This window comes from Triticum urartu, chromosome 4A, assembly GCF_056163025.1.
Source record: "Triticum urartu cultivar PI428250 chromosome 4A, HENAU_Tu73, whole genome shotgun sequence".
NCBI classification, from domain to species: domain Eukaryota; kingdom Viridiplantae; phylum Streptophyta; class Magnoliopsida; order Poales; family Poaceae; genus Triticum; species Triticum urartu.
The window spans coordinates 526,922,025-526,946,315 of record NC_141876.1 but is presented as its reverse complement, the minus strand read 5'-3'; positions in this window follow the sequence as shown (position 1 = coordinate 526,946,315).

The window sequence follows — 24,291 nt, the reverse complement described above, 5'->3', positions numbered from 1 at the left end:
CCTCACAACCAACGCAAATAGGGGTTGTCAATCCCTATAGGGCCACTTACGAGAGTGAGATCTGATAGATATGATAAGATAATATTTTTGGTATTTTTATGATAAAGATGCAAAGTAAAAATAAAGGCAAAGTAAATGGCAAAGTAAATAACTAAGTAGTAGGAGATTGATATGATAAAGATAGACCCGGGGGCCATAGGTTTCACTAGTGGCTTCTCTCGAGAGCATAAGTATTCTACGGTGGGTGAACAAATTACTGTTGAGCAATTGACAGAATTGAGCATAGTTATGAGAATATCTAGGTATGATCATGTATATAGGCATCACGTCCGAGACAAGTAGACCGACTCCTGCCTGCATCTCCTACTATTACTCCACTCATCGACTCCTATCCAGCATGCATCTAGAGTATTAAGTTAAAAGCAGAGTAACGATTTAAGAAAGATGACATGATGTAGAGGGATAGACTCATGCAATATGAAGAAAACCCCATCTTGTTATCCTCGATGGAAACAATACAATATGTGCCTTGCTGCCCTTACTGTCACCGGGAAAGGACACCGCAAGATTGAACCCAAAGCTAAGCACTTCTCCCATTGCAAGAAAGATCAATCTAGTAGGCCAAACCAAACTGATAATTCGAAGAGACTTGCAAAGATAACCAATCATACATAAAAGAATTCAGAGAAGATTCAAATATTATTCATAGATAGACTTGATCATAAACCCACAATTCATCGATCTCAACAAACACACCGCAAAAAGAAGATTACATCGAATAGATCTCCACAAGAGAGGGGAGAACATTGTATTGAGATCCAAAAAGAGAGAAGAAGCCATCTAGCTACTAACTATGGACCCGTAGGTCTGAAGTAAACTACTCACACTTCATCGAAGAGGCTATGGTGTTGATGTAGAAGCCCTCCGTGATCGATGCCCCCTCCAGTGGAGCTCCGGAACAGGCCCCAAGATGGGATCTCGTGGATACAGAAAGTTATGGCAGTGGAATTAGGGTTTTGGCTCCGTATCTGATCGTTTGGGGGTACGTGGGTATATATAGGAGGAAGAAGTATGTCGGTGGAGCAACAGGGGGCCCACGAGGGTGGAGGGCGCGCCTGGGGGGGCAGGCGCGCCCCCTACCTCGTGGCCTCCTGTTAGTTGGCTTGACGTAGGGTCCAAGTCTCCTGAGTTGTATTCGGTGAGAAAATCACGTTCCCGAAGGTTTCATTCCGTTTGGACTCCGTTTGATATTCCTTTTCTTCGAAACCCTAAAACAGGCAAAAAACAGGAATTCTGGGTTGGGCCTCCGGTTAATAGGTTAGTCCCAAAAATAATATAAAAGTGGATAATAAAGCCCAATAATGTCCAAGACAGTAGATAATATAGCATGGAGCAATCAAAAATTATAGATACGTTGGAGATGTATCAGGTAGTGATGCCAAGAAGGGCAACGCTTCCTTCCCAACAAAGCCGGCGACTTTAACCCTTCTTATGTGTTGTGCCGTGCTAGAGATGGGCATGTTTATGCCAAATTTGTTGGTTCTCCTTATGAGTAAATTGAATGGTCTATTTGGGTTCCTAAGACCCTTGTTACTAACATCAAAGGACCCATTACAAAATGGGTACCTAAAACCAAGCATTGATCTCTTGTAGGTGTTTGCTTCCGGTGGGGGTTCATGGTTACTCGATAGTGGAGCTACTAATCATATGACCAGAAGCAAGGACTTGGTGGTGGACGTGCAAAAGATTCCATCCATGCCCACCAACGTCGAGTGGGGTAACGCCTCATCCTCTAAGGTATTGGGACTCGGCAAGGTTGTCATTTCTCATGATCTTACGATCGAGAAGGTCATGCTTGTTGAGTCCCTTGCATATAATTTACTTTCCGTTCGTCAACTAGAACTCATGGGTTTTGCCACCTTCTTTGATGTTGATACTGTGGCTCTCTTGTGGAGCAAGACTCTTAAAGTAGCCTTTGTTGGGCATGTCCAAAACGGTCTCTATGTGATCAACTTTTCGGAGCGACTCACTAAGACCGCGACATGCATAATGGCTAAAGTTGACGTGGGATGGCTTTGGCATTGCCGTCTAGCCCATGTCAATATGAGATCTTTGCAAAGTCTTCTCAAGGGGGACCATGTTCGTGGACTAACAAATGTTAGTTTTGCCAAAGATCGTGCTTGCAGTGCTTGTATCGAAGGAAAGCTACATGAAAAGGCTCACCCTCCCACGACTATCATTTTCTCGAAGAGGCCTTTGGAGCTCCTTCACATGGATCTCTTTGGGCCTCCATCTTTTGATAGTCTTGGGGGTACAAAGTACTGCTTGGAGATTGTGGATGATTGTTCAAGATACACTTGGGTATATTTCTTCAAGAGGAAGAGTGAGACCCAACAAACCGTCATCGACTTTGCAAATGAGGCTCAACGTCAACACAATGCAAAGATCTTGACAATAAGAAGTGACAACGGCACCGAGTTCAAGCACTACACCTTGGATGAGTTTCTTAGTGATGAGGGGATCAAGCATCAATATTCCGCACCATACACCCCTCGACAAAATGGTGTAGCGGAGAGGAAGAACCGGAGGTTGATGGATGCGGAAAGGACCATGACGGCAGAGTTCAAGTCTCCATACAACTTTTGGGCCGAAGCCATCTGCGTGTCATGCATCAAATCGGCTCTACCTCCACACAGGATTGAACAAGACTCCATATGAGATACTCACCGGGAACAAGCCCAACCTCAAGTACTTCCGGGTGTTCGGGTGTAAGTGTCTCATTCTTAAGAAAGGTGTTCGTTTATCTAAATTTGAGGCTAGATCTCATGAGGGCATATTTGTTGGTTATGCTACAAACTCCCATGCTTACCGTGGAGTTTGATGAGAATAACGGCTCCCAAGTGGAGCAAAGTGGCACTTGTGATGTAGGTGATGAAATTCCTCCCCAAGACATAAGAAGAATGTGTGTTGGTTTCATCCTACCCATTGAGGAACCCCTTGTGGCTGAAGGAGAAGGACAATGCTCCACTCTTGTGGAGCCATCACCAACCCAAGGCCCACACGCTTCCGAAGAACAAAGTGAAGGCCCTCAACCTCAAGAACAAGACCAAGGGCAAGGTCAATCTCAAGATGGTGTTGTAACATCAAGTGATGCCCAAGGTCAATTTCTCTCCTCCGAGCAAGTTCAAGATCAAGAGCTTCTTCGAGATCAAGAACAAGCTCAAGACGGCGCTCAAGATGATCAAGTGACCACTCCTTGTCTCACCCCCGAGGAGGAATTGGAGCGCCGTGCCGCCAAGATTGCTTCCAAGCTGTCCACCAAGGATCATCTCATGACAAATGTGCTTGGAAGCTTAAGGAAGGGGGTAAGCACTCGTAGACAATTAGCAAACTATTGTGAACATCACGCGTTTTTCTCTTGTGTTGAACCCTAAAAGGTCTATGAGGCGCTCGAAGATCCGGATTGGCTCAACGCCATGCATGAAGAACTCAACAACTTCGAGTGCAACAAGGTGTGGAGATTGGTGCCAAGGCCAACGGGGAACCACAATGTCATTGGAACCAAGTGGATATTCAAGAACAAGCAAGATGCTCATGGGATTATCATTCGCAACAAGGCTCGGTTGGTTGCACAAGGCTACTCCCAAGTCGAGGGTATCGACTATGGTGAAACCTTTGCCCCCGTTGCTCGTATTGAATCCATTCGCATGTTGATTGCATATGCTTCTCATCATAACTTTAAGTTACAACAAATGGATGTGAAGAGTGCTTTTATTAATGGTCCCATTAATGAGTTGGTTTATTTCAAGCAACCCCCCGGGTTCGAGGACCCCTACTTTCCCGATCATGTGTATCAACTCGATAAGGCACTCTATGGCCTTAAACAAGCCCCACGTGTGTGGTATGACCACCTTACCGAGTTGTTACAAGACCGTGGTTTTGAAGTAGGGCTAATCGACCCCACTCTTTTTACTAAGAAGGTCAAAGGGGAGTTGTTTGTGTGCCAATTATATGTTGATGATATTATCTTTGGTTCCCCTAACAAAGCTTTCAATGAGGAATTTGTCGCTCGCATGACCTCAAAGTTCGAGATGTCTTCCATGGGAGAGCTGAAGTTCTTTCTCGGGTTCAAAGTGAAGCAAAGAAGAGAATGAACCTTCATCAACCAAGCCAAATACACTCAAGACATGCTCAAGAGATTCAAGCTAAGTGATGTCAAGCCGGCGTCCACTCCCATGCCCGTCAAATGCCAACTTGACATAGATCCCAATGGTAAAGCGGTGGATCAAAAGGTATATTGCTCCATGATTGGCTCTTTGCTTTACCTTTGTGCATCTAGACCGGATATCATGTTGAGTGTGGGAATTTGTGCATGATTTCAAGCCGCACCTAAGGAAAGTCACTTCGTGGCGGTCAAGCAAATCTTTTAATATTTGGCTCATACCCCAAACTTTGGCCTATGGTACCCAAGAGGAGCAAACTTCAAGCTTGTAGGTTATTTGGACTCGGATTGGGCGGGAGACAAAGTGGATAGGAAGTCCACTTCTGGAGGTTGCCAATTTCTTGGTTGCTCTTTGGTGAGTTGGTCTTCCAAGAAGCAAAGTTGTGTGTCTCTCTCGTCCACCGAAGCGGAGTATGTGGCGGCCGGTAGTTGTTGTGCACAACTCTTATGGATGAGGCAAACTTTAAAGGATTACGGTGTCATTTGTGACAAAGTGCCTCTTTGGTGTGACAATGAAAGTGCAATCAAGATTTCTCTCAACCCGGTGCAACACTTCAAGACGAAGCATATTGAGATCCGGTATCACTTCATCCAGGATCATATTAGGCGAGGAGAGATCGAGCTCAACTATGTCAACACTCATGATAACCTTGCAGACATCTTCACGAAGCCCTTGGATGAAGCAAGATTTCGCGAGTTAAGGCATGAGCTAAATATCATTGATTCGAGCAATGTTGCTTGAACCCATGCACACCCCACCATACTCAACTTGTTATCTTGTTTAGGTGTAGGCATGGACATTGGGGGAGTGTTGTTCTCTCAATGAACTCTCCCTCCCCCCATTATGCATAAATTGATCGACTCTTTCACATTAGCCATTCTTAATGGCACTTGTGCTTCAAAGACGAGTTTTGGTCATGGGCTCAAGGATAATTCTTTGCGGTGCCATACCAATTGACTCAAACATAGGTGGCTCCGGCCACCGCCCTCTCCTTGGAGAGGTTCTCGTGGTTGGTCCTTGTTGTCTCTTGCCTTTCTCTCTTTCTTTCTCCGTGCTGAGCATGTTCTTGCGGTGTCTTGTTCGCTTGTCATTTTTTTTCTCTCGTAGCCCCTTTCTTTGTGTTTGAAACTTGCATCGTTTTGAGCTCACGGTACTACCGCGGTCTGCCACGGTACTACCGCTTGTGGAGTGCGCGGTACTTCCATGCCTAGAGCGGCAGTAATTTTTTACTGCCGCCTGGGGGAGCGGTACTACCGCTTTGGTGCGGCACTTCCGCCCGAGCGGTACTACCGCGCTACCGAGGGCTCGTGGGGTTAAGACCCGGGCAGGGGGAGTTCCAACTCCCCCATACCCATTCGTCTTTCTCTCTCCCCACTGCCTCTCTCTCTCCTGCTCAAGAACGGCGCCGGCGAGCCTCGCCGGATCTCCGTCCCCGACTGCTCTCCTCGGATTCCGACCGGTGGGATCGTGCCCCACCACTTCCTCTTGCCATAGATCAAGTTCTCTCCCCAAATCCCTCTCTCTTTTGTTCATGCTTTCGCTTCTAGATTTTGGGGAGATGCATGTTGATTCTTGAGATTTTAGGCCAAATCTTTGCAAGAGTAGGATGTAGGAGAGTAGTGATGCGTAGAAAGTGTACTTGATATGTTGTCCCGTGGTAGATTTGATCAACCGTAGTACCGCCTCGTTGTCGCGGTTGTTCTCAGATTCATCTGTTCGGATCTGATGCCGTGCGGTACTGCCGCCTAGCAGGTGCGGTACTACCGCTCCTCAGGTGCGGTACTACCGCTCCTCAGGCACGGTACTACCGCACGGGCCGCGGTACTAAAGCTCTACTGCCGCTTCGAGCCCCGGCACTACCGTGCCACCGCACTGTACTACTGCGACTAGGAGCGGCACTAATTTTTTAGTACCGCGCGACTAGGCCATACTACCGCTGTTGTCAAACCTTCTTCATGGCAATTACCATATGCATTTTCTACTGGTTTCTTGTGTTTTGTTGTGGTCCTTGTTTTGACCCGTCTCGCTTCTCGTGTGTGTTTGTGTTGTGTGTGTGTCTCAGGTGGTGGCTCCGGTGTCCCTGCTCATCGTTCCAATCCTAGCCGAGACACGGGTTCCAAGCGTCTGCGCAACCAAGAGGATGTTCCAAAGGGCTCCAATGCCCCCAAGCGCAATGTCAAGACCACTGCTAGCAAGGTCAAGGAACCAGCAAGGGACATGGATGAGATACCTCTTGCTGAGTTTGTCTCTCTCAGGAAGATCAACCCCTATGGGCATCCTCATCCCAACTTCAGAGGGAATGAACTGTTTTGGACCAAGCAGCAGAATCTCATTTACTTGGATGCGATCAAGGCCAAGCAGAATATGTATGTGGATGTGCACTGGATCAACATGCATCACATGAGGGAGGAGAAGCATCGTCACTACTTTGGTGAGGCCTTGGACCTTGTGGAGCAGTTTGCCATTGAGGATGTGATCTCTTTTCATCTGGACTATGACCCCGAGCTGGTGGCCCAGTTCTTTGCCTCGGTCCACTTCCACTCTAGGGAGGATCGGAGGATGACCTGGATGACCAATGGACGTCAGTTGACTGCTACTTGGAAGGAGTTCATGGATTTGCTCAGAGTGCCTGATGAGGGGCTCCACACGCCGGTTGGTGTTCGCCCTCATGCCAACGCCGAGTTAGCTAACAAGGACAAGCTTATGCCATTCTGTGTTGAGAAGAAACTAGCCAGTGGCAAGTCGACGTGGGTGCTCAACTCATTTCTTGACATCATGCACCGGATCTTCCGCCACTCCCTCTTTCCTCGCATTGGGGACAAGGACAAGGTGCATGCCTTTCTTGTGGACATGTTTCTCATTTGTGAGGAGGCCCAAGTTTCTCAGACTCAACCACTTGATGTCTCACATATCATGCGGTGTGAGCTTCGGTTCGCGGTATTCACCCGCAAAGTACCCATCTATGGTCCTTATCTGTTCCTCCTGATATCAAAGACTTGGGAGAAGATCTATCACAATGAGGAGTTTCTGACCCCTGACTGGATCCGTCATGACTCCATCAGACTCCGCATCAAGCCCCAGTGGGCTAACACTACTACTCGTGCAGGGGCTAAGGCTGCTAAGGCCAAGATGAGGACAGCTCTGCGGGATATGCACCTCCCTCCACTAAGCCCTCATGGGCGAAGAAGCTGAAGGCCAAGATGAAGGCCTTGTTCTGCATGCAGGCCAAGGGGCAGTTGAAGGAAATATGCTCTAGAGGCAATAATAAAGTTATTATTTATTTCCTTATATATCATGATAAATGTTTATTATTCATGCTAGAATTGTATTAACCGGAAACATAATACATGTGTGAATACATAGACAAACAGAGTGTCACTAGTATGCCTCTACTAGACTAGCTCGTTGATCAAAGATGGTTATGTTTCCTAACCATGAACAAAAGAGTTGTTATTTGATTAACGAGATCACATCATTAGTTGAATGATCTGATTGACATGACCCATTCCATTAGCTTAGCACCCGATCGTTTAGTATGTTGCTATTGCTTTCTTCATGACTTATACATGTTCCTATGACTATGAGATTATGCAACTCCCGTTTGCCGGAGGAACACTTTGGGTGCTACCAAACGTCACAACGTAACTGGGTGATTATAAAGGAGCATTACAGGTGTCTCCAAAGGTACATGTTGGGTTGGCGTATTTCGAGATTAGGATTTGTCACTCCGATTGTCGGAGAGGTATCTCTGGGCCCTCTCGGTAATGCACATCACATAAACCTTGCAAGCATTGCAACCAATGAGTTAGTTGCGAGATGATGTATTACGGAACGAGTAAAGATACTTGCCAGTAACAAGATTGAACTAGGTATTGGATACCGACGATCGAATCTCGGGCAAGTAACATACCGATGACAAAGGGAACAATGTATGTTGTTATGCGGTCTGACCGATAAAGATCTTCGTAGAATATGTAGGAGCCAATATGGGCATCCAGGTCCCGCTATTGGTTATTGACCGGAGACGTGTCTCGGTCATGTCTACATTGTTCTTGAACCGTAGGGTCTGCACGCTTAATGTTACGATGACAATTATTATGAGTTTATGCATTTTGATGTACCGAAGATTGTTCGGAGTCCCGGATGTGATCATGGACATGACGAGGAGTCTCGAAATGGTCGAGACATAAAGATTGATATATTGGAAGCCTATATTTGGACATCGGAAGTGTTCCGGGTGAAATCGGGATTTTACCGGAGTGCCGGGAGGTTACCGGAACCCCCCGGGAGCCATATGGGCCTTAATGGGCTTTAGTGGAAAGGAGAAAGGGGCAGCCCAAGGTGGCCGCGTGCCTCCCCCTCCCCTAGTCCTATTAGGACTAGGAGAGGTGGTCGGCCCCCCTCTCTCTCTTTCCCCCTCGGGGAATCCTAGTCCAACTAGGATTGGGGGGGAGTCCTACTCCCGGTAGGAGTAGGACTCCTCCTGCGCCCTCCTCCTGGCCGGCGGCCCCCTCCCCCTTGACTCCTTTATATACGGAGGCAGGGGGCACCTCTAGACACACAAGTTGATCATTGAGATCGTTCCTTAGCCGTGTGCGGTGCCCCCTGCCACCATATTCCACCTCGATTATATTGTAGCAGTCCTTAGGCAAAGCCCTGCGACGGTAGAACATCAAGATCGTCACCACGCCGTCGTGCTGACGGAACTCCTCCCCGACGCTTTGCTGGATCGGAGCCCGGGGATCGTCATCGAGCTGTACATGTGCCAAGAACTCGGAGGTACCGGAGTAACGGTGCTTGGATCGGTCGGATCGGGAAGACGTACGACTACTTCCTGTACGTTGCGTCAACGCTTCCGCAGTCGGTCTGCGTGGGTATGTAGACTACACTCTCCCCTCTCATTGCTATGCATCACCATGATCTTGCGTGTGCGTAGGAAATTTTTTGAAATTACTGTGTTCCCCAACAGTGGCATCCGAGCCTAGGTTTTATGGTTTGATGTTATTTGCACGAGTAGAACACAAGTGAGTTGTGGGCGATATAAGTCATACTGCCTACCAGCATGTCATACTTTGGTTTGGCGGTATTGTTGGACGAGACGACCCGGACCAACATTACGCGTACGCTTACGCGAGACCGGTTCCCCCGACGTGCTTTGCATATAGGTGGCTTGTGGGCGACTGTCTCTCCAACTTTAGTTGAACCGAGTGTGGCTATGCCCGGTCCTTGCAAAGGTTAAAACGGAGTCTATTTGACAAACTATCGTTGTGGTTTTGATGCGTAGGTGAGATTGTTTCTTGCTTAAGCCCGTAGCAGCCACGTAAAACTTGCAACAACAAAGTAGAGGACGTCTAACTTGTTTTTGCAGGGCATGTTGTGATGTGATATGGCCAAGACATGATGCTAAATTTTATTGTATGAGATGATCATGTTTTGTAACCGAGTTATCGGCAACTGGCAGGAGCCATATGGTTGTCGCTTTATTGTATGCAATGCAATCGCGATGTAATGCTTTACTTTATTACTAAACGGTAGTGATAGTCATAGAAGCATAAGATTGGCGAGACGACAACAATGCTACGATGGAGATCAAGGTGTCGCGCCGGTGACGATGGTGATCATGACGGTGCTTCGGAGATGGAGATCACAGGCACAAGATGATGATGGCCATATCATATCACTTATATTGATTGCATGTGATGTTTATCTTTTTATGCATCTTATCTTGCTTTGATTGACGGTAGCATTATAAGATGATCTCTCACTAAATTATCAAGAAGTGTTCTCCCCGAGTATGCACCGTTGCCAAAGTTCATCGTGCCCAGACACCACGTGATGATCGGGTGTGATAAGCTCTACGTCCATCTACAATGGGTGCAAGCCAGTTTTGCACACGCAGAATACTCGGGTTATACTTGACGAGCCTAGCATATGCAGATATGGCCTCGGAACACGGAGACCGAAAGGTCGAGCGTGAATCATATAGTAGATATGATCAACATAATGATGTTCACCATTGAAGACTAATCCATTTCACATGATGATCAGTTATGGTTTAGTTAATTTGGATCATGTGATCACTTAGAAGATTAGAGGGATGTCTATCTAAGTGGGAGTTCTTAAGTAATATGATTAATTGAACTTAAATTTATCATGAACTTAGTCCCTGATAGTATCTTGCTTGTTTATGTTGATTGTAGATAGATGGCTCGTGCTATTGTTCCGTTGAATTTTAATGCGTTCCTTGAGAAAGCAAAGTTGAAAGATGATGGTAGCAATTACATGGACTGGGTCCGTAACTTGAGGATTATCCTCATTGCTGCACAGAAGAATTACGTCCTGGAAGCACCACTGGGCGCCAGGCCTGCTGCTGGAGCAACCCCAGATGTTATGAACGTCTGGCAGAGCAAAGCTGATGACTACTCGATAGTTCAGTGTGCCATGCTTTACGGCTTAGAATCGGTACTTCAACGACGTTTTGAACGTCATGGAGCATATGAGATGTTTCAGGAGTTGAAGTTAATATTTCAAGCAAATGCCCGAATTGAGAGATATGAAGTCTCCAATAAGTTCTACAGCTGCAAGATGGAGGAGAACAGTTCTGTCAGTGAGCATACAGTCAAAATGTCTGGGTATAATAATCACTTGATTCAATTGGGAGTTAATCTTCCAGATGATTGCGTCATTGACAGAATTCTCCAATCACTGCCACCAAGCTACAAGAGCTTAGTGATGAACTATAATATGCAAGGGATGAACAAGACTATTCCCGAGCTCTTCGCAATGCTGAAAACTGCGGAGGTAGAAATCAAGAAGGAGCATCAAGTGTTGATGGTCAACAAGACCACTGGTTTCAAGAAAAAGGGCAAAGGAAAGAAGAAGGGGAACTTCAAGAAGAACGGCAAACAAGTTGCTGCTCAAGAGAAGAAACCCAAGTCTGGACCTAAGCCTGAGACCGAGTGCTTCTACTGCAAGCAGACTGGTCACTGGAAGCGGAACTGCCCCAAGTATTTGGCGGATAAGAAGGATGGCAAGGTGAACAAAGGTATATGTGATATACATGTTATTGATGTGTACCTTACTAGAGCTCGCAGTAGCACCTGGGTATTTGATACTGGTTCTGTTGCTAATATTTGCAACTCGAAACAGGGACTACGGATTAAGCGAACACTAGCAAAGGACGAGGTGACGATGCGCGTGGGAAACGGTTCCAAAGTCGATGTGATCGCGGTCGGCACGCTACCTCTACATCTACCTTCGGGATTAGTATTAGACCTAAATAATTGTTATTTGGTGCCAGCGTTGAGCATGAACATTATATCTGGATCTTGTTTGATGCGAGACGGTTATTCATTTAAATCAGAGAATAATGGTTGTTCTATTTATATGAGTAATATCTTTTATGGTCATGCACCCTTGAAGAGTGGTCTATTCTTGTTGAATCTCGATAGTAGTAACACACATATTCATAATGTTGAAGCCAAAAGATGCAGAGTTGATAATGATGGTGCAACTTATTTGTGGCACTGCCGTTTGGGTCATATCGGTGTAAAGCGCATGAAGAAACTCCATACTGATGGACTTTTGGAACCACTTGATTATGAATCACTTGGTACTTGCGAACCGTGCCTCATGGGCAAGATGACTAAAACGCCGTTCTCCGGTACTATGGAGAGAGCAACAGATTTGTTGGAAATCATACATACAGATGTATGTGGTCCGATGAATATTGAGGCTCGTGGCGGATATCGTTATTTTCTCACCTTCACAGATGATTTAAGCAGATATGGGTATATCTACTTAATGAAACATAAGTCTGAAACATTTGAAAAGTTCAAAGAAATTCAGAGTGAAGTTGAAAATCATCGTAACAAGAAAATAAAGTTTCTACGATCTGATTGTGGAGGAGAATATTTGAGTTACGAGTTTGGTGTACATTTGAAAAATTGTGGAATAGTTTCGCAACTCACGCCACCCGGAACACCACAGCATAATGGTGTGTCCGAACGTTGTAATCGTACTTTATTAGATATGGTGCGATCTATGATGTCTCTTACAGATTTACCGCTATCATTTTGGGGTTATGCTTTAGAGACGGCCGCATTCACGTTAAATAGGGCACCATCAAAATCCGTTGAGACGACGCCTTATGAACTATGGTTTGGCAAGAAACCAAAGTTGTCGTTTCTTAAAGTTTGGGGCTGTGATGCTTATGTGAAAAAGCTTCAACCTAATAAGCTCGAACCCAAATCGGAGAAATGTGTCTTCATAGGATACCCAAAGGAGACTGTTGGGCACACCTTCTATCACAGATCCGAAGGCAAGACATTCGTTGCTAAGAATGGATCCTTTCTAGAGAAGGAGTTTCTCTCGAAAGAAGTGAGTGGGAGGAAAGTAGAACTTGACGAGGTAACTGTACCTGCTCCCTTATTGGAAAGTAGTACGTCACAGAAAACTGTTTCAGTGACACCTACACCAGTTAGTGAGGAAGCTAATGATGATGATCATGAAACTTTAGATCAAGATACTACTGAACCTCGTAGATCAACCAGAGTAAGATCCGCACCAGAGTGGTACGGTAATCCTGTTCTGGAAGTCATGCTACTAGATCATGATGAACCTACGAACTATGAAGGAGCGATGGTGAGCCCAGATTCTGCAAAATGGCTTGAAGCCATGAAATCTGAGATGGGATCCATGTATGAGAACAAAGTATGGACTTTGGTTGACTTGCCCGCTGATTGGAAAGCAATTGAGAATAAATGGATCTTCAAGAAGAAGACTGACGCTGACGGTAATATTACTGTCTACAAAGCTCGACTTGTCGCAAAAGGTTTTCGGCAAGTTCAAGGGATTGACTACGACGAGACCTTCTCACCCGTAGCGATGCTTAAGTCTGTCCGAATCATGTTAGCAATTGCCGCATTTTATGATTATGAAATTTGGCAGATGGATGTCAAAACTGCATTCCTGAATGGATTTCTGGAAGAAGAGTTGTATATGATGCAACCAGAAGGTTTTGTCGATCCAAAGGGAGCCAACAAAGTGTGCAAGCTCCAACGATCCATTTATGGACTGGTGCAAGCCTCTCGGAGTTGGAATAAACGCTTTGATAGTGTGATCAAAGCATTTGGTTTTATACAGACTTTTGGAGAAGCCTGTATTTACAAGAAAGTGAGTGGGAGCTCTGTAGCATTTCTGATATTATATGTGGATGACATATTACTGATTGGAAATGATATAGAATTTCTGGATAGCATAAAGGGATACTTGAATAAAAAAACTCAATGAAAGACCTCGGTGAAGCTGCTTACATATTAGGCATTAAGATCTATAGAGATAGATCAAGACGCTTAATTGGACTTTCACAAAGCACATACCTTGACAAAGTTTTGAAGAAATTCAAAATGGATCAAGCAAAGAAAGGGTTCTTGCCTGTGTTACAAGGTGTGAAGTTGAGTAAGACTCAATGCCCGGCCACTGCAGAAGATAGAGAGAATATGAAAGATGTTCCCTATGCTTCAGCCATAGACTCTATCATGTATGCAATGCTGTGTACCAGACCTGATGTGTGCCTTGCTATAAGTTTAGCAGGGAGGTACCAAAGTAATCCAGGAGTGGATCACTGGACGGCGGTCAAGAACATCCTGAAATACCTGAAAAGGACTAAGGATATGTTTCTCGTATATGGAGGTGATAAAGAGCTCATCGTAAACGGTTACGTTGATGCAAGCTTTGACACTGATCCGGACGATTCTAAATCGCAAACCGGATACGTGTTTACATTAAACAGTGGAGCTGTCAGTTGGTGCAGTTCTAAACAAAGCGTCGTAGCGGGATCTACATGTGAAGCGGAGTACATAGCTGCTTCAGAAGCAGCAAACGAAGGAGTCTGGATGAAGGAGTTCATATCCGATCTAGGTGTCATACCTAGTGCATCGGGTCCAATGAAAATCTTTTGTGACAATACTGGTGCAATTGCCTTGGCAAAGGAATCCAGATTTCACAAGAGAACCAAACACATCAAGAGACGCTTCAATTCCATCCGGGATCTAGTCCAGGTGGGAGACATAGAGATTTGCAAGATACATACGGATCTGAATGTTGCAGACCCGTTGACTAAGCCTCTTCCACGAGCAAAACATGATCAGCACCAAGGCTCCATGGGTGTTAGAATCATTACTGTGTAATCTAGATTATTGACTCTAGTGCAAGTGGGAGACTGAAGGAAATATGCCCTAGAGGCAATAATAAAGTTATTATTTATTTCCTTATATATCATGATAAATGTTTATTATTCATGCTAGAATTGTATTAACCGGAAACATAATACATGTATGAATACATAGACAAACAGAGTGTCACTAGTATGCCTCTACTAGACTAGCTCGTTGATCAAAGATGGTTATGTTTCCTAACCATGAACAAAAGAGTTGTTATTTGATTAACGAGATCACATCATTAGTTGAATGATCTGATTGACATGACCCATTCCATTAGCTTAGCACCCGATCGTTTAGTATGTTGCTATTGCTTTCTTCATGACTTATACATGTTCCTATGACTATGAGATTATGCAACTCCCGTTTGCCGGAGGAACACTTTGGGTGCTACCAAATGTCACAACATAACTGGGTGATTATAAAGGAGCATTACAGGTGTCTCCAAAGGTACATGTTGGGTTGGCGTATTTCGAGATTAGGATTTGTCACTCCGATTGTCGGAGAGGTATCTCTGGGCCCTCTCGGTAATGCACATCACATAAACCTTGCAAGCATTGCAACCAATGAGTTAGTTGCGAGATGATGTATTACGGAACGAGTAAAGATACTTGCCAGTAACAAGATTGAACTAGGTATTGGATACCGACGATCGAATCTCGGGCAAGTAACATACCGATGACAAAGGGAACAATGTATGTTGTTATGCGGTCTGACCGATAAAGATCTTCGTAGAATATGTAGGAGCCAATATGGGCATCCAGGTCCCGCTATTGGTTATTGACCGGAGACGTGTCTCGGTCATGTCTACATTGTTCTTGAACCGTAGGGTCTGCACGCTTAATGTTACGATGACAATTATTATGAGTTTATGCATTTTGATGTACCGAAGATTGTTCGGAGTCCCGGATGTGATCATGGACATGACGAGGAGTCTCGAAATGGTCGAGACATAAATATTGATATATTGGAAGCCTATATTTGGACATCGGAAGTGTTCCGGGTGAAATCGGGATTTTACCGGAGTGCCGGGAGGTTACCGGAACCCCCCGGGAGCCATATGGGCCTTAATGGGCTTTAGTGGAAAGGAGAAAGGGGCATCCCAAGGTGGCCGCGTGCCTCCCCCTCCCCTAGTCCTATTAGGACTAGGAGAGGTGGTCGGCCCCCCTCTCTCTCTTTCCCCCTCGGGGAATCCTAGTCCAACTAGGATTGGGGGGGAGTCCTACTCCCGGTAGGAGTAGGACTCCTCCTGCGCCCTCCTCCTGGCCGGCGGCCCCCTCCCCCTTGGCTCCTTTATATACGGAGGCAGGGGGCACCTCTAGACACACAAGTTGATCATTGAGATCGTTCCTTAGCCGTGTGCGGTGCCCCCTGCCACCATATTCCACCTCGATTATATTGTAGCAGTCCTTAGGCAAAGCCCTGCAACGGTAGAACATCAAGATCGTCACCACGCCGTCGTGCTGACGGAACTCCTCCCCGACGCTTTGCTGGATCGGAGCCCGGGGATCGTCATCGAGCTGTACATGTGCCAAGAACTCGGAGGTACCGGAGTAACGGTGCTTGGATCGGTCGGATCGGGAAGACGTACGACTACTTCCTCTACGTTGCGTCAATGCTTCCGCAGTCGGTCTGCGTGGGTACGTAGACTACACTCTCCCCTCTCGTTGCTATGCATCACCATGATCTTGCGTGTGCGTAGGAAATTTTTTGAAATTACTGCGTTCCCCAATAGCAGTATCGGACTCACGTGGCCTCCAAGGAGAGTCGCCGCCGCGATAAGAAGATCATGAGGGTGTTTGGAGAGGATGTTTCTGGCGGCTCTGAGGAGCACATCACTCCATAGGCTGAATGGATGGCAAAACAAGGCTACAGGTGGACTGATTCTGAGGAGGAGCACATTCCCGCGGCCGAGTCTGACGAGGAGCGTGCGAGCGACTACTCTGCTTGAGCCACCACTTGTGTTGTAGGTGTCCTCTCTGCCTTTTTGGCATCTTGATGCCAAAGGGGGAGAGAGAGTAGGGATTTGCCGTGTCGTGTCATGTTTTCTTCGCTTGTGTTTGGTTTGTTGAACCGTGTTTGCTTTGGTTTGGTTTGAGTTTATTTGAGCGTGTGAGACTTATCTATCATATGGTGTAAGACATATGCACTCTATCTATTGCACCTTACTGAGCTTATGATATATTGTGCTACTTAGTTCATGCTCTTATCTACTATCATGCTTAGCGTTAGCATTATTATTACAAGATATGCCATGTCTATAAAATATAGGGGGAGTGTTGATCCTAGTATATGTGTCGTGCAGTCCAAAGCACTCATCTAACTAGCACACATCTAGGGGGGCGTCTATATTTTAGAGATGTATGGTTTGCTCATGTTCTATTCTTTCTCCCTTGTGCAAATCCCGTATTGTCATCAATCCACCAAAAAGGGGGAGATTGTAAGGGCATATTTATCCCTAAGGTGTTTTGGTGATTGATGAAAATGCATTTGCGGACTAATCGTGTGTCTCGAGTATTTCAGATATTTCATGACTAGGCACGAGACGGTTAGGAGCCCCTCGAAGATTATTGAAGACGTCGTTTTTCTACGTTCCTTTTTTGGTGGATTTGAGTCGTAGGAAAGCCGTACTATTAAGAAGGGGTCCGCTTTGGAAAGATTTGGGTGGAATCGTCACGTACACGTTTACTCCCCTTTGCGCCGCCTTTCCTTTAGCACCTTGGAGCATCCTTCGTTTCTTCCTGTTTGTGCAAAAAGAAGTCTTCCTATTTGTTGTTGTTCTGAGGCTTGCGGTAGTACTGCTCTTCGGAGCGGTAGTACCGCAGGCCACTGCGGTAGTACCGCATGCCTTTGCGGTAGTACCGCAGGTGGTCACGGTAGTACCGCTCCTTGGGAACCGTAGTACCGTGAGCCCTGGTCCGGCACAACACTAGTAGCGGAAGTAGGAGCGGATGTAATTTTTTACATCCGCTCCCCGCGCGGTAGTACCGCCTGCCTTCAGCGGTAGTACCGTGTGGGACTTTTTGCACTATTTGGTATTCAGCGGAACTAGCTGTAACACCCCGGATGTAACTTTCCCTATTTGTACTCCAACTCTTGCCGTTTCCGGCATTAAGTTATCTTATTTTCTCGGGTTCGGGTCTTTGTCTCCGTGTGTTGTTGTCGTTGTCATGCATCTCATATCATGTCATCATGTGCATTGCACTTGCATACGTGTTCGTCTCATGCATTCGAGCATTTTCCCCGTTGTCCGTTTTGCATTCCGGCGCTTCGTTCTCCTCCGGTGGTCATTTCTAGCTTTCTTTCGTGTGTGGGGTTTAAACATTTCCGGATTGGACCGAGACTTGCCAAGAGGCCTTGGTTTACTACCGTTAGACCGCCTGTCAAGTTTCGTACCATTTGGACTTCGTTTGATACTCCAACGGTTAACCGAGGGACCGAAAAGGCCTCGTGTGTGTTGCAGCCCAACACCCCTCCAATTTGGCCCAAAATCCACCAAACTCTGCTCCATCATCTAGAGCGTTCGATCACGATCGCGTGGGCGAAAACCGCACCTCATTTGGACTCTCCTAGCTCCCTCTATGCCTATATATATACCTCCCCCTTCTAAAAATCCCGGATCCCCTCCATCCCTAACCTCAGATCCATTTCCACCCGCCGCCGCCGGACAAAGGCGCCACCGACGGACGTGTCCGCCCGCCATGTCCGCCGCCACGTGTCGCCACCGGGTTCGCGGAGGCGCCGCGCCCACATCCCCGCGCTCCGGCCCGCCGGGCCCAGGCGGGGCCCTCCCGGCCCAGCGCGCCGCCGCCCACCACCGACAGCCGCCGCCGCCCCTCTTCTCCCGATCCGGTCGCCGCACTCCTCCCAGCCCCGCCGCGCCATCACCGGAGAGCTCGTCGGCGCGAGCTCGCCGCCACCCGAGCTCGCCGGCCCGGCCACCGCACGCCGCCACCGCGCCCTCCGGCCGCTCCGCCGCCTCCTCGCCTCGCCTCCGGCCAGATCCGGCCGCGGGAGAGCCGGATCCGGCGATCCCCTCCACTCCGGCCGCCGTCCGCGCCATCTCCGGCAAGCAGCGCCGCCGCCTCGGTTCGCGTGCCGGGTCAACCCTAGATCCGGAGGTCGAAATTTCTTCTAAGTCCCTGTTATTTTTCAGTCCAAGTGCACATGTTCGCGGCTCCATAACTTTGCATCCGTAGCTCCGATTCATGCATATAGCATATCAAAATGTTCATCTCAGAGAGTACATCATTTCATTCCATTGCATCTTTTTCATTTGAGTTCATCTTGATGCCCGAAATGCTGTTAGAATAGGGCTACTTGAGTTAATTGTCAGATCTGCTACTCCGTTTAGCACTTTTGTCTTTTTTGCCATGATTATTGTGTGCATGATATGCCCGTGAGTTCTACTTATGTTTTGTTAAGGGTTTTGTCATCTTTCTAGAGGTGCAATCCATGTATTTTTAGGATGTGTGTGGTGACTTGTGCAAGCTTGCAAAGTGGTGCACTTGCTAATTCTGTTTTCAGGGACTTAGTGATTTCACCAAGTCCTGGAGCTGTTTATCTCATGTTGCCATATGTTCATGTTGTTTCCTAGTGATCTGTTCCTCTTTTGAGGATGATCAGTAAGGGAGTTTTGTTAATATTGTAGTGCTCTATCCATCCATGTATTTGTTTGCAATTATGGAGCAACCTAGCTTGAGTCAATCGAGCTCTACTTTTGCTACTTTGTGAATCTGGGCAGATTGTCAACTTGTTTGCAATTTTATCGGTGATGTTGTAGTTGATCCGTGCATGCTATGCTATTGTTCTTGCCATTTCTAGCTTGAATTTTGTGCCTTCTTGATGGGTGTATGCTTGTATTGCCATGACTTGCTATGTAGTGAGTGCATCGAGCTCGTAAACGTGCCTACTTGAGTTATATTTCAGCATGTGTCAGTTTTTCACAAAGTCTGAAACTGATTATGTTTTTGCTATGTTCACATGCTTGCAATTGTATTTTCTGACCCCTTTTGGCTCAAGGTCACTAAGGGACTTTTGTTAAGCTCTTTGAGTAGCTCCATGCCATGCTTTACTTTGCCATGTTCAGGTCCTGTAGCATGTAGTTTTGTTGCTCTGAAGAGGGCTACCTGATCTGAAATTCCAGGCGAGTGTTAATTTCACTAAGTCTGAGATCTGTTCGTCATATGCATTTTTGCCATGCTTGTTTGAACCTGTTAATGGATGATTTGGCCGTAGCTAAGTGCTAGACTTTTGTTAAGCATCTTGTGTGCATCCCTGCCATGTATTTTGTTGTCATATTTGGCGGCTGTAGCATGTTCATTGCGTTGCATTTAGATGCCTACTTGCTGTAAATCGCAGACCGGTGTCATTTTTGAATCGCTTGCCATTTCCAAACCGTAACTCCGATTCCCGCGTTCTTTATATCGTTTTCAAGCGATTTCACCTCATCTTTCCAGTGGCACACTTAGATTTCCATGTTGAGGCCAGGTTCATGCATTTCCTGTCATATCTTGCATTTTGCATCCCGCATCGCATTCCGCATAGCATATCATCATTTCATCATATTGCTTGGTCTTGCACGTGGTTGATTGTATCCTTATTGCTTGTTTGTCTTGTTTGGGTAGAGCCGGGAGACGAGTTCGCTAACGAGGAGCCCGTTGAGTTTGCTTTCGAGGATCCAGTCAACTCTGACAACTGTGCAGGCAAGATGATCATACCCTCGAAATCACTACTATCTTTGCTATGCTAGTTTGCTCGCTCTTTTTCTATGCCATTGCTACGATACCTACCACTTACTTGCAAGCCTCCCAAATTTCCATGTCAAACCTCTAACCCACCATGGTCCTAGCAAACCGTTGATTGGCTATGTTACCGCTTTGCTCAGCCCCTCTTATAGCGTTACTAGTTGCAGGTGGAGATCGGAGGCCGTTCCTTATTGGAATATTTATTTTCTTGTTGGGATATCATCATATTATCTTGTTATCTTAATGCATCTATACACTTGGTAAAGGATGGAAGGCTCGGCCTCTCCCCTAGTGTTTTTTTCCACTCTTGCCGCCCTAGTTTCCGTCATATCGGTGTTATGTTCCCGGATTTTGCGTTCCTTACGCGGTTGGGTTATAATGGGAACCCCTTGATAGTTCACCTTGATTAAAGCTTTTCCAGCAATGCCCAACCTTGGTTTTACCATTTGCCACCTAGCCTCTTTTTCCCTTGGGTTACCGGAGCCCAAGGGTCATCTTATTTTTAGCCCCCCCCCCCCCCGGGCCAGTGCTCCCTCTGAGTATTGGTCCGAACTGAGCTGCCTGCGGGGCCACCTCGGGGAAACTTGAGGGTTGGTTTTACTCGTAGCTAGTCTCATCTGAGTGTGCCCTGAGAACGAGATATGTGCAGCTCCTATCGGGATTTGTCGGCACATTCGGGCGGTGTTGCTGGTCTTGTTTTAACCTGTCGAAGTGTCTTGAATTACCGAGATACCGAGTCTGATCGGAACGTCTTGGGAGGAGGTCTATTCCTTCGTTGACCGTGAGAGCTTGTCATGGGCTAAGTTGGGACTCCCCTGCAGGGATTGAACTTTCGAAAGCCGTGCCCGCGGTTATGGGCACATGGGAATTTGTTAATGTCCGATTGTAGATAACTTGAACCTTAACTTAACTAAAATGAATCAACTGAGTGTGTTACCGTGATGGCCTCTTCTCGGCGGAGTCCGGAAAGTGGACACGGTGTTGGAGTAATGTTTGCGCAGGTTGCTCTCTAGTTTCTCGCTCGCGCTTTGCCTCCTCTTCTCGCTCTCTTTGGCGAATAAGTTAGCCACCATATTTGCTAGTCGCTTGCTGCAGCTCCACTCATATTTTACCTTGCCATTCCTATAAGCTTAAATAGTTTTTGATCGCGAGGGTGCGAGATTGCTGAGTCCCTGTGGCTCACAGATTACTATTACACCAGATGCAGGGCCTGATGATTCCGCTCCAGGAGACGCGTATGAGCTCAAGTGGGAGTTCGATGAAGACTCTCAACGTTACTATGTTTCCTTTCCCGACGATCAGTAGTGGTGCCCAGTTGGGGGTGATTGGGACCGTGTCGCATGTTGGGTTCTCTTTTATTTTGGCGCCGTAGTCGGGCCATGAGTGTTTGGATGATGTAATGTTATTTATATACTTGATTGACGTGGCGAGTGTAAGCCAACTATGTTATCTCCCCTTTGTTATTATTTATATTACATGGGATGTTGTGAAGATTGCCTAACTTGCGACATATGCCTTCAATGCGATTATGCCTCTAAGTCGTGCCTCGACACGTGGGAGCTATAGTCACATCGAGGGTGTTACAAGTTGGTAATCAGAGCCTTCCCCGGCCTTAGGAGCCCCATTGCTTGATCATTTTTAGCGGCCGAGTTGTGTCTAGAAAAATGTTTTGAGTCTTTTAGGAATTATATATCGGAGATATTAGGAATTCTTTTTACTTCCCAGTCTCCTCAAATTTCACTAAAAAAAATTTAGGATCACGCGGGTGTCTTGGAATTGTTCCGATGGTTTTATGATGAGAACATTGTCTTGGTGCCTCCTGTCAGGGGTTTAGTGGAAGTGTCCCGGGGAGTTGAGCTCTGAGGTGTTGTCATCATAATTTTATCGCTGCAGTTCTGGAATACCTGAGTTTAGTACGCCGACATCGAAAATCTCTTTTATGCAGTTCATTGGTGTGATAACCTCGACGCCACCCAGTACTGGGGCGGGAGTTCGGGAGTATCGCCATGACTTGTATAACGGATGCTTTTTGAAGGTTGAGGTAGATGGTTTCCGAAGGTTTCTTGGTTATGTGTTGAAGGATGGATACAGCTGGATGTCGGATTTGCTAGTTTGGGTGAGATACTATGCTTCCCCTGTATCCCCAACACCTAATTGCATAACCGGAAAGGTTCGGGAGTTTCATAGGTGGGAATTCTAGTAGCTCTAGTTCTTCTTCCACGGATATTGGTTTGAGATTGGGATTTCTTACCGATTATTCGTTCTTGATCCGTACCTTGTTGATTTATTTCTCTACCTTAATTCTACGTGGCTTCTCAATTTATGGATATGTGACCATTTCAAGAGGAATGCATTCGTTCATTTTGTTCGGATGTGAAGACTATATGTTGCAATTTTCATTCCATTGGATTCAGCTTCAATATTTCTCTATCATTGTGCTAATGGTGGTCAACCTCTTCAGGATGGCTCCTCCAACGCGCACGACTCCGAATCTTGATCCGCCACCACCTCCACCTCCTTCAGAGGCATGGCAAGCTATGATGGCCGCAACCAATGCAAACACATAGTTGATCATGCAAATTCTCCAAGAGCGCAATCAAGGCAACCAAGGGAATCAAGGCAGCAACCAGAGTCACTTTGCTACACTCAACCAGTTCCTTGCTACCGCGCCAAAGACTTTCAGCAATTGTGTTGAGGCAACCGATGCTGACGATTGGCTTGTGGATCTATGTAAGCATTTCGAGTGCAGTAACGTCAGGCCTGAGGACTTTGTTAAGTTCGCTTCCTTCCAACTCAAAGATCAAGCTGCAGAATGGTTCCAACAGTACAAGGATTCCAGAGGTGGACGTGTTATCACTTGGGATGATTTCCGTCGAGATTTCCGAGCTCATCATATTCCGCAGAGCGTGGTTGAAAGCAAGCGTGAGGAATTCCGCAATCTGAAGCAAGGCTCTTTGTCTGTCTATGACTACAACAAGTTGTTCCAGAAGCTCGCCCGCTTTGCCAAGCAGGACGTCCCTGATGAGAAGAGCATGATATACCAGTTCAGGGGTGGTCTCAGAGAAGATATCCAGCTCGCTCTTGTTCTCTTTGAGCCCTTGAGGTACGATGAGTTCTACAACATGGCACTGAAGCAAGAGGCTGCTCAGTTGAGGTGTGATGCTTCCAAGAAGCGAGTCAGAGGTGTTACTCCTTCTTCCTCTACTCAAGTGGCCAAGCAGCAGAAGTATTGGCTTCCTCCTCCTCCGTTCCGTCAGCCGTATCAGCAGAAGAGTAAAGGTGGCAGTGGTTCTTCCCACCCACCCAACCCTGGCTTTCAGAACAAGACTTCGTCTCAAGCTCCAAGATTGAGTGCTCCGTATCACCGTCCACTTTCAGAGGTCACGTGCAACAAGTGCCAACAGAAGGGTCACTATGCCAACAAGTGTTTCAACCAGAGGCGTCTTCCTCCTCCTCCTCCTGTCAGATCGGCAAGTACAGCTGTGGTCAAGCATAACCCCAAGCATGCCAAGGTCAATTTGATGAATGCAGCTCAGGCAGAGGACTCGTCAGATGTGATCATGGGTAACCTTCCTGTTAATGATATTCCCGCAAAAGTACGTTTTGACTCTGGTGCATCGCATTCCTTCATGTCATTCCCATTTGCATCGGAGAACAATTTTAGTAATAAGGCTTTACCCAGAGCTATGCAAGTCGTCTCTCCGGCTAAGCGTCTGAGTTCTAGTTTGACGGTTCCGGATATTTCTATCTTGATGCGTGATTTCAAGTTTCTGGCTTCTCCAATGATTCTTGGTACCTCGGATATTGATCTTATTCTCGGGATGGATTGGCTTTCTAAGCACAAGGCTCAGCTTGATTGTGCAGCCAGGCAGATTCAATTGACTCATTCGTCTGAGGATGTAATTGCCTTTGCCGCTCGGGATAATACCATCCGTCTGTTTTCTCTCAATGAGAAGGGTGAATTGGATGCTATCTCTCAAATTCTAGTCGTTTATGAATATCAAGATGTCTTTCCAGAAGAGCTTCCAGGAATGCCTCCGCACCGGCCAGTTGAATTCGTTATTGATCTTGAGCCTGGTATGGACCCTGTGTGCAAACGTC